Source organism: Pinus tabuliformis, chromosome 7 (assembly GCF_031772625.1).
Source record: "Pinus tabuliformis cultivar Carrire ecotype Pingquan chromosome 7, CPIR1, whole genome shotgun sequence".
In the NCBI taxonomy this organism is placed as follows: domain Eukaryota; kingdom Viridiplantae; phylum Streptophyta; class Pinopsida; order Pinales; family Pinaceae; genus Pinus; species Pinus tabuliformis.
The window spans coordinates 1,266,430,543-1,266,442,384 of NC_142293.1; positions in this window are offsets into that span (position 1 = coordinate 1,266,430,543).

Genomic DNA, 11,842 nt, shown 5'->3' on the forward strand with positions numbered 1-11,842 from the left:
TTACAATAAGCCTCAAGGGCCTTTTATTATTGAACGAAAAAGGGAAACCCTAAACAACCAAAACCCTAACCCTAGGAGATGGAACACCAAAAGTTGTGGGACCCGTTGGGGCTAATTGGGCAACCAATTTCTCAGAGTCGTAATTTGGTCATATGATATATGTTTGGCACATACGATTCTCGTTGGAAATATCTCTCTTAGTACTACAGGATTTACGACAGGCTCCTACCTATGGATATGGGACTACTACAAAGCTCAAAAAAACACCTTTCAGGGGATTAAAAAAGCTCTGGAAGTTCAGGGCCCGAAAAACTGCTAAAAATCGTAAATGGTGTTATAATCAAGGAAACTAATGAAATCGACTGGAGGTCTAGGTGGAATTGGTGGGTGGCCACCAACATCCACCTGGATCAGCAGTGATGGAAGAGGTTGAACTCCTTGTAATGAATAATTCTCCTACATATAGAACTAGCAGCAAGAGAGAATCAATAAGCATCAGCATATACACATTAATAGCTAATTTGCTTCTAAGAAAACCTGGGAGGGAAGATAATTATTCATTTTTGTGTACCAAGCCTATGGTGCATGCTTAAATCCATATAGTTAATTGTTCAAATATTTCACATATCTTTGTGGTTTCTCCATATATATATTCTCATTAATATCCATATCATATATATTTTTTCATATCAATGTGGTGTATATCACACTTTCTAGTTTTTGCAATAACTAGAGAAAACTGAATGGATCCCATCTTAGCTGCTAGTGCAAAAGTCTTCTCATAATCAATGCATTGTACCTGTGAGAAGCCCTTATCTATTGAACATTATTTATACATTTTAATCATCCCTAAGCATCCATTTTGGTCCTAAAATTCCACATAGATAAAACAAGTTTCCTATTGGGTGGAAGAGGAACCAAATCCCATGTGTTGTTCTCCATTGAGGAATTGAAATCTCCATCATTGCATCTTGTAAGCGGTTATCTTCAACCTGTACATAATTATGAGGGTATGATCTAAGTACCGTATAACAATTAATAGTAAATAAGGGCTTCTTGGCAACAGGATCTTGTGGAAGGTCCACAAATTGTGATTTGGTTCTCCATGGATTGGTAGGATCACCCATTGGTTCACAAAGTCCCTAGAGTGTCTACTCTACCCATTGAGGTCTACAATTTGGATCTAATATATGATTCTAATTATTAGAAATATAATTTTTTTAATTATGATTATAAATTTAATATGATAATGTCTCTTTTGGATCTATGATCAAAACTGGTGGAGATGAAGTAGTAGAATGCTCTAGAGATATCTCCAAGGGATCTTCTTCAAATTGGACACTCCTATATAGGAATAAAGTATCCAAAAAATAATATGAAAACCTATATCCCTTCACTCCTTCTAGATATCCCATAAATATACACTTTGTACACTGAGGTTCCATGACCTTCTTCCTATTAGAAGAGACCCCAACCCATACATGGGAATAAAAACTTATGAAGTAACATATCGTCTTTTCCTTGTCAATGCCTTATAAGGATTTATTCCCTTTACTAATTTATTAGGAATCATTTTGTGCATATATGATGCAAATTTGATAGCCTCAACCTACTATTTGGGAGGAAGTGGTCTAGCTTGCAACATACTATTAACCATCTCTTTTAATGTATTATTCTTTCTCTCTACTACTCCATTATGTTGTGGAGTGTATGGTACTATATATTGGAACTCTATAATTGATTTTAAATAAATATTCTCAACATATTTATTAAGATACTCTCCTCCATTATCTCTATGGAGCTTCTTGATCTTTTTCTCTATTTGGTTGTCCAAATGTTGGTTAAATCCTTAAGGTTTTTAAAGTCTTAAAAATTAAGCTTCAAAAAATACTCCCATGTAAACATTAACCAATCATAAATAAATTTGAGCACTTATCTTGATTTTCTTATGGATGGGTGAGGGAAAGCACCTGGAATGCCATTTTTTTCCAACTCTAGGAGTGAAGATGTTCTCCAAGCTTTACCTATGTTAAAATTTTTATCCTTTCTTACTTAGCTACTGCAAATAAATATAAGTTAGATGACCAAGACTCTAATGCCACACATTTATTTCCTCATCTGCATAGGTAAGAGGAGAAAAAAAAATATAATTTTGGAATGAAATGAGAGAAATAATACAACCTAGAATGGTGGCCAACCTCAACAATGCTACATTAGATCCATATTTCATCTAAAAATAAGACATTGAATCCAAAGTGAATTCAACTCTCTTGCATGAATTTGAGTGTGTAATTTGTTAAATGGAGAGAATATTTAAGGAGTTCTTAGGAACGTGAAGCACATTGAAATATCCCTTAACCAAGGTCTACTTCTCCTTCCTTAGCAATATTAATAGGAGAATCATATTCCATCAAAATGGGGGGTCCACTATGAGATTCCATGTATGAGAAATGAAGTCATATGATGAGTGGCTCTGGAATAAAGAATCTAAGTGTTGAGAGGAGTTATAGAAATAAAACAATTACCCTTATATTTTTCTTATGGTGCCTTTCCCATTGCTTCTTCTTGGCATGATATAGGATGTAGTCCTCAAGGTGATGATGGTGGAGGGCTTGTGCCATGACGTCAATTGTCTTCTTCATGCATGCTCTATTGGGGTACATTGCACTAAATATTTCATGAGGACATCATCAATACCTACACTTTGTCCACCATTTAGCCCTCTTCTAGACATTATTAGGGGTACATATGACCACTTTTCATTCACTACTAGACATTCCCTATTATTTGGCTTTTTTCTATTTTTTTAGTTGTCTATTTTTAATAGGGAGTGTCACTTAAGATGACATGTGGTGCTAAATGCATATTGGTTGCAGATAACATGGATATTTCCATTCTTTTAACTCTTAATACCTCATGCATAATAATTTCTAGAGTGAGTATGCACATTCTCTCTACTTTGTAGCAATTAACCACCATTTTTCTCTCTTCTCCCTTTGTTAGTTGAATTTTAGTCCTACTTTTGAGTTTAACTGAGTTTAATTAGTTTGTATTCTGCATGTGATATTTATTAATTACTTTTAATTAATTTATAACTCTACTTATTTTTGGTTGACTTCGTTTGAGCATATTATGGTAATTTTGGGTCTCCCAATCTAATTTTGACTCATTTTCCAGCTAGGAAAAGTGTTTTTGAGTTATACTAAGTACATGTATATGGAACCTCAACCTAATTCAAATTGGTTAGCCTTGTAGATAATCTCTATATTGTATTCATGTTCAACAATAATATATCATTAGATTATATGAGTAATTCAAATTGCCTATATGGTTAATTAGTCAATTTATCAAAAAAATTATTCTCTTTTCTTTCTTATTTTGCAAGTAGCTAGTCTAGTACTTTTTGACACTTAGGTCATGTGATTTTACTTATAATATAACATGCACTCCCTAGATGAAATCCTTTTATGCATTATGTGTATGTTTTTCTCTCCTTTTTGGACTTTCCTCCCTTGGAATTTGAGATCTCCTCAATGGGATTTTATTTTCTTTTTTTCTTATGATCTAGTTCTTTCTTGCCCTTTTTTTCCTGCTTGTTCTTCTTTTTATTTTTATGCACTACTAGAGAATGGGCCTTAGGGGAATTTAGATTCCCCATATGAATGGTATTTTTTTTCTCATGAATAGTTGATTCTATGAAGTTATTCATAGCATGTGTCTTCTTTTATTTACCCATTCAAACTTTAGTAATATGGAAAGAATAAAAAAATATTAAACACTTGGGTACTAGCTTTGAAAGACTTAAAAGAATAATGTTTTCCTCCTTTTTATCAATGCTGCAAGATTTTGTTCAATAAACAAAAGTCTTAGACCAAAGAACAAGTCATGTAGGGTCTCAAAGTTACCTGGGCTCAAAGATGTGATCTCATTTTCTAGTTAATGTCCTCTGAACTCATACAAAATTCCAAATAAACCCTCCAATTTGGCCCATACTTCATTGGTAGTTAATAAGAATAAAGATGAAAGTGTAAGTCTACGAAAATTTTCAATCAAAGGATCCCATAGAAATAATCCATTTTGTTGAATTACTTCACCTTCTCTATGATTGAATTGGGTCTATTTTTATCCCTTAGTGATTTTGTAAAGTCCCTTAATGTACAATAGTTGTAGGAACTTGGACTTATAACTGAAGTAGTTAAATGGAGTAATAATAAAAATGACGGTGAGTGTATCCATCATCTTTTTCTATTCAGTCCTTATTGACGTACAATAATTATGAGTATAATTCTCATGAACTCCTTGAATGCTCTGAAACCATATTATATTTTAAGTATAAGTTCAAGATATAGTAACTACACTAATAATTGCAAGAAAAAAGATAGAAATGAGAATGGAATAATATTTAAATACAATAAGTAGCTAAAATACAAATTCACATTCACTTATATTACTTTGCTTGACTTGAATACAATTAAATAGCACTCTCATAGAGAGAATTAACATGCACTAAGTGTGGATCCTTGAGCATACAACTAATACATAACCAACTCCATGTTAGTTCCAATTAACTAGGCAAAAAATGGAGTTGTAGAATCTAAAATAGAGTTCAAGTCAATAATATAGTGTGATAATTATAAGTTGAGTCATAAATAAGTGAGAGCTCCTCACTCGATAACTCAAGAATAACTCCAAGAGTCCAAGTGTAGCACTATAAGTCAAAGGATAATTTATTTTTTTTAAATAAAAGGATAAGGAGATAAGTTTTTCCTCCATAATATGAAGGAAGTGTGCATTGGTGGAAAAGGTGGGTCGACAATAGGAAGTGCACATTAATGGACAATAAAAGGCCACATCATTGCTCAATCATTTCCACGTGTCATCCTACATGGTAACCCCATGTAAAAGAAAACATACTATAAATAATAAGTGTTAACAATAGAAATATCACCTAAAAGTTAGAAAATGTAGTGCAGGCTAGGTTAGGAAATTTGCATGTCACAACAAAAAAATATCCCCTTTGTATATTTTCTTATACATGTTGTTGTGGACAAATCCTATTATTCCATTTTCCAATGTAAATTATGGACTCTAATGGTTGTTTGATATGAACTCTAATAGTTGGAACTTTTTCTCTAGTTCCCTCTTGAGCGATGGCCCTTTAAGCTCTTGGAAAACATCCTTGTATGCTTGTAGCAACTCTTCTAGGTTTTATTTCTATTTCTTGATACACCCCTTCAAGGATGACTTTTCTCTCATTGACTCTTATACAAATTGATTTTCTTTTAAAAAGAATAAAACATACTTATTACTAGAACTAATCATTTTTTTGACTTCGTTGGAACTTACCAACAAAATTTTGGACTTTCCCTTTTGTGCATTTATGGTGAAGGATTTTCCATCCTTGATGAGGTGGTACTAGTTGGATCTCTATAAGAATATTTCATCCTGCATGTACATATAGGAACTTCCAATCACCATTCCACATACATGAAGGGGAACTACATTTAGTTTTGCTTCATTAATAAAATCAACACTAATAGAAAATCTATTTTTTCACTATTTGGTAACATTTAGTCCTACATCTCAATGGATATGGGCTTGGATGATCTCAAAATTCCAATCCCAATTTTTTTACCAACTCTACTGTAATGAGATTTGCCTATCATCCTAATTCAAACATGGCATTAATCTTTGTCCTTTTGACCTATATCATTATATGGAAGAGTCTAGTATTTTCATTCTCTTCTTGTTATTGAAGGCTACTCAAAATAACCTTATTTTTCATTAATATATAGATTATATTCTCATCCATGTCTAAGCTACCTTCAATGTGATTACTCAAATCATTGGCCATGAGGTTCTTCTTGTTTGCATCTTTCTTTCTATTTCTTTTTTATTAAGATTTGGATGTAATTTCCAACACTTCTCTTATGTATGACCATCAACGTTACAATGGTTTATGGATGTTTGCACTGGTGTATTATGGTTGTTGTATTTTTACCTTTTCCCCCTTTTCACTTCTTATTTCTGCTTCTTAGAAGTGTTGTGGTGCTCCTTCTACTTTGATGCACTTGATTTTCCTTTCTTTTGACTTATTTTCTCCAAGTGTTGTGCCTATACACATGTCTCGTCCACCAATATAAGTTTGAACAACATCACTTGCTTGCACATAAATTATGTATACCCGTAGCTATTTTAGAAATATGTGGATTATTTAGAATCATACCCAAATTATATAATATAATGTTTATCATATGAATTATTTATCTACTTATATATATATATATATATATATATATATATATATATATATATATAATATATATATATATATATATATATATATTATATATATATATATATATATATATATATATATATTATATATATATATATATATATATATATATAATTATAATGTAGTAGAATGATTGTATGGAAAGGCTTCTTTTAGTTTTTTTGGATTTGGAACTTTGACTTTATAATGGAGAAAGAGTTTTCCATTTATGTTATGGTATTGTTGAAATTCAACTTTTTAAGCAAGGCCTATATATTATATAGACTTTCCAGTTGTTAGATCATGATTTTGTTATTCATGGTTCTACCAAAAGTGCAGAGTTGTTGCTGACGCTCATAAAACCTTAAGCACCTTTAGCAGAAACATGAGCTATGGAGGAAACCAATATTTTTGGAGCTATAGCTCCATTAATGCACCGGGGAAGTAAATGCTAGCCCTTGGATTTTGTACTTGCCTAAATCCAAAGGTTGACATATATTGCCCCAGTGCATTAATGGAGTTATAGCTCCAGAAATATTGATAGCCAGATATGGACTGTGATTTGATAGAACACATTTAAAATAATAGATCAAATTTAAGGAATTGTCAGCAGATCTCTGAAGATCCCTAGGTCACTGTTTTACATGATGTTGGAAAAAACAACATCACGGTCATTTTGAGCGCTATACAGAGCCACTCTCCTATCAGGGACAAGGTTAATTTTTTTGGTTGGGGGGATGGGGAGGGTGGAAACTCCTATTCGAGCATTCTTGGGCCACTAGTAGATAGTAATGACTCTATCAAGGGTATCGAACAATCACCTTTATCTCTGGATAGGGAATTGATTGACCTATCTTAGTCAAAGTCGATTATTATGGAACCGTTAATGATTAAGAAGTTATTTTTTGACTCTGGTGATGCTCCTATTCTATCTTCTATCCATTGAAATGTCACTTATAGGAAGAAGAAATCTCAGAATTATAAAAAAAATAACTTCTTTCTCACAATATTTTATGGGTCTACAAAAGGTTTTGGTAGAGGAGTCTTATACTCTTCCATTTGGGGATCCTCGATTTAATTTAGGTGACTTGATGCTTTCTAAATGCTCTAATTTTCAGGTCCTTAGGGGGGAGATGCATGTTGGACAGGGTTCCCCATGATCATTATCTCTTTTAATATTCGAGGCTTGGGATCTTCCCACAAAATCTCCTCCCTAAAGGAACTCATATGGAGTCAACATCCATCGATGGTATTGTTATAGGAGACTTTGGTCTCAAGAGAATTATCATGGGATTCGTTACAGAAGATTTATCCAAATTGGTATATTTGTGCTTCTAGTGTGTATGGGCTACCCGGTGGCCTGGTTGTTTTATGGTATCCATAAAAAATTAAACTGGAAGCCTATCTTACATGTGCAGGTATCATCCTTTCTGGATATTTAATGGGATCTCAAACTAGGATTCAGATCATTAACAATTATGCTCCATAGAAAGGCTAGAAATTATACTAGGACCACATCATAAAGTGGAGGATTCTTGACATTAGCTCTATGATAGTGGTCAAAGATTTGAACTTCTCCCTAGGAAAATATGAGGTTTGGGGATATAATGCTTTTGTCGACCCTCTTGATTCATATTTTTGTGGAATCATTGTTTCACACAATTTGTAGGATATTTGTACTAATCCCATTGCATCGACCTGGCATAATGGTCACATAGGAGTTGCTGGTATTTCCAAATGTCTGGGTCATTTTTTGGTGGATGCACATCTAGTGGGGTGCATGTCTAGGATACAATCCATGATTCTCCCAATTTTCATCTCAGATCACCAACCTATTACTCTATCATGGGATGGGTTGGCTTCCCACAGATCCTATCCTTTTAAATTCAACCACGCTTGGTTGAAGGATAATTATTTTATAGATTTGGTTCATAGATGTTGATCTACCCATATTGGCTATTCGAATATGGGGTCTCTCGTTCGAGTGGGTAAAAAATTGAGAACATTGAAACACATTGTCTGTACATGGGAAGGGGGTAAGAAGAGGGCACAAAGGAAGGAGCTCGGAGATATTGAAGAATTACAGATCCAATTGTCAGAAACTAATGATCCTGAATATTTTTCTAACATATACAAGAGGTAATTGCTAGAGTTGGAAGCACGGAAAATATAGATTCTTCTTATAAGAGAAGAGGAATGACAATTGAAAAGCAGGATCATGTGGGTGGCAGCTAGCGACAAAAACACCAAGTTTTTTCATAGACATGCAACATATAGGAGGAAGAAGAATGAAATTTGGGACACGAGGGATGATGATGGCAACTATTTTTCCACTCAATCAAAATTGTAATTTTCCGCCAATAACCATTTTAGGAATCTTTTTCAAAAAGGGACCGAGATTTTGCAGCACAAAGGTTGTTCTTAAACTAGTTTCCGATGATGTTCTTCGACGTAGAAAATCTACATCTGGGGAGACTGGACATGATGGAGGATATTGAGGGGGTCCTACATTCTAGTACCAAGGACAAAAGTCCTAGACCTGATAGGTATGGAGTGGAACTTTTCATACACTTCAAGGAACTGATGGGGACAAAGATTATGGCAGCCGCAGAGGAATCCAAGATTAGTGGAATCATTTCGGGTGCAATCAAAACATCCTTTATTGCCCTAATCCATAAAAAGGACCATCCCTCCACTTTTTCCAATTACGGGCCTATCTCCTTGTCTAATGCGATTTACAAATTGATTTCCAAAATCATTGCAAATAGACTTAAACCTACTTTCTCTATTCATATCTCTTCGGAGAAGTTTGGTTTTGTGGATAACCGGTTGATACAGGATGTGGTAGCTATTACTCAAGGATGTTTACATTCCATTAAGACTCAAAACAAAAAAGCAAGTCTTATGAAGTTGATCTTAAAAAGGCATATGATTGCATTGATTTGGAATACCTACACTTGGATCTATACAAGATTGGCATAAATCATCAGAATCTAAAGTGAATAATGGCTTGTGTGGAGACTGCAAATTTTGTTGTTATCATAAATGGGTTCCCTTCCTCCTCCTTCAAATATTCAAGAGGACTTCGCAAGGGGTGTGCCTTATCACCACTACTATTCATATTAGTTATGGACAACCTTAGCTGGAAAATTACATAAACTAGAAGACAAGGTTTCATTAAATGGATTAATGTTACATGGGCAACATATACATTTCCCACTCTATGTTCGTGGATGATCTGGATTTTGGGGGTCAAAATAATATTGAGGAATGGAGGTAGTTTCATGAGACTAGTTTCTTTTGGTGAGGCTACAAGCATGTATATGAACATAAGAAAAATATGCATTGATTGTTGACCCACAGGATCCAGCGGTAAGTATGGATATTTTCCAACTATTTAAGATTGAAATGATTGAGATAGACCATGGATTTAGGTATCTCGGTTATTAATTGAAACCAAATAAGTATGGTAATAAAGATTGGGAGTGGCTCCTCCAAAAATTCGAGAACTTTTTTTCAATTTGGAATTACGAGTGGCTATCACTTGGGGGTAGACTCACCCTTATCAAATATGATCTACGGAACATGGTGTTCTATTGGATGCATTTATACATCCTTCCAAAGGAAATCATTCATAAAATTGACATGATTATGGTCTGGTTCCTTTGGGCGGGAAACAATTTAGGGAGGAAATATCATCTGGCCCAACTAACCACCATTGCTCGACCCATACAGAGTGGTGGATGGGGTATAATGGACACTGAATGCTTCAATCACTCTCTGGTCATCATCTCCCTTTGGAGAGCTCTTTATGGTAGTAGTATATGAAAACAATTATGAAAGGGAAATACCTGTGTCATAAGGATGTCACATAATGGATTAGAGAAGGGGCACTGGAGTCTAAGAATGCATCATATATATGGTGTAGCATGATGAAAAATATTCATTGGCTTCTTACAGGAATGAGATGGGAGTTCGGTGACGGACAACAAATTCAAGTGGGATTAGATGCAATTAAGAGTATGGATAGACTTCAGATGTTTTTGGCCCCATTGTTAAACCATTTATCCCAAATTAGCATTACACACATTTGGCAGGTGGCCACCAATCTAATCAACCTGTTGGGTTCACGTTCATAGTAGTCTGCAAAGACTTTGGGGATGACAGGTATATGGGAACAAGAATGGAAGGGTTATATTTATGGTTTAAAATAGATAGGGGCCTTCCTCACTGATACGGAGGACAAAATGTGTTGGGTGTGCACTTACAAAAAGGGACAGTTTGCAATCAAGGATATATATTCTAGATTCCCCTTTAATGATCATGATGACCAACTTCTTTGGTTCCAAAAAACATGACATTGGGATATTCCTATGAAACTAAAATGTTTTAACTAGTTGGTCCTTCACAATAGAGCCCTTACTTGATATATTTTAATTCACAGGGGGTTTCATGGGCCAGGAATTTATACTCTCTGATGGTCCTCCATGGAGGATGCACATCATCTCTTCTTACTTTTCCCTTTTGCGAATGAAGTATGGGAGGGATTATTGAATATCATGAAGATCAAGGCCAGATGGAATCAGTTATCGATTGAGACATGTCTCTCATCCTAGTTTAACACAAAAAATAAATATGCAACCTTACCATTCTATATATTTTGGGGTATTTGGAGATGCAGGAACACAAATATTTTTTAGCAGAGGGAGCTAGACATCACAGATACGATATTTAAGAAAAAAAAATTCTTTAGGGAGATTGGGCCAATTAGAGGGAAATTCCATAGTAGGAACATGAAGTATACCAATATTTGGAAGGAATTCCTGGTTGGCTTTTTTAACGGGGCATGTATACATAGAAAATGTGGTTGTGGGGCTTACATGGTTATAAATATTGGCACAATTTATCATTTTTGGTGGGAGGGAGGGAGTGAAAAAACAACATTGCACTATGGGGGACATTAATATGTGCAAAGAAGTTGGGCATTGAACAATTAAAGATTTATGGGGATTCAAAAAGTTTTATAGAATGGGTACAAGGATCTACCCTTTTCAACCCTTTCATTCTGAACACATGGATGAGGCGCATTTGGTCTCTTACTCAGTCATTCCAAAAAATCACATTTATCCATGTGTACTGGGAATAGAATGGGATGACATACACCTTATTAAAAAAGAAGAGTTTTAGCAGAGGTGGGTAAAATTTTATTTTCTTAATTTAAACAGCGTACATTGTCTAATGAAGGACACATAGTTTTGTAGTTTCATACTACATTGTTCCTTTAGATTGATACACTTCTTGTGATGAATAGATGAACTATTTTTGGGTGAAGGAAGAGGCAATCCATTCTATTCAGAGGGGCAGAAGTAATAGTTTTTCTTGTTTATGACGAAACATAGGTAGAATATGGGGATAAGTAAATCAATAATTGTAAGTAGAAAGTGGTTATATGTGTGTATCTGGTAGAAACAATGAAACTAACTAGACTTATAGTTTATGAAGGAAGCAAATCATAAACATACTATTGTAATCACCTTATTTTTAATGAAAAGTTGATGTTTCTTT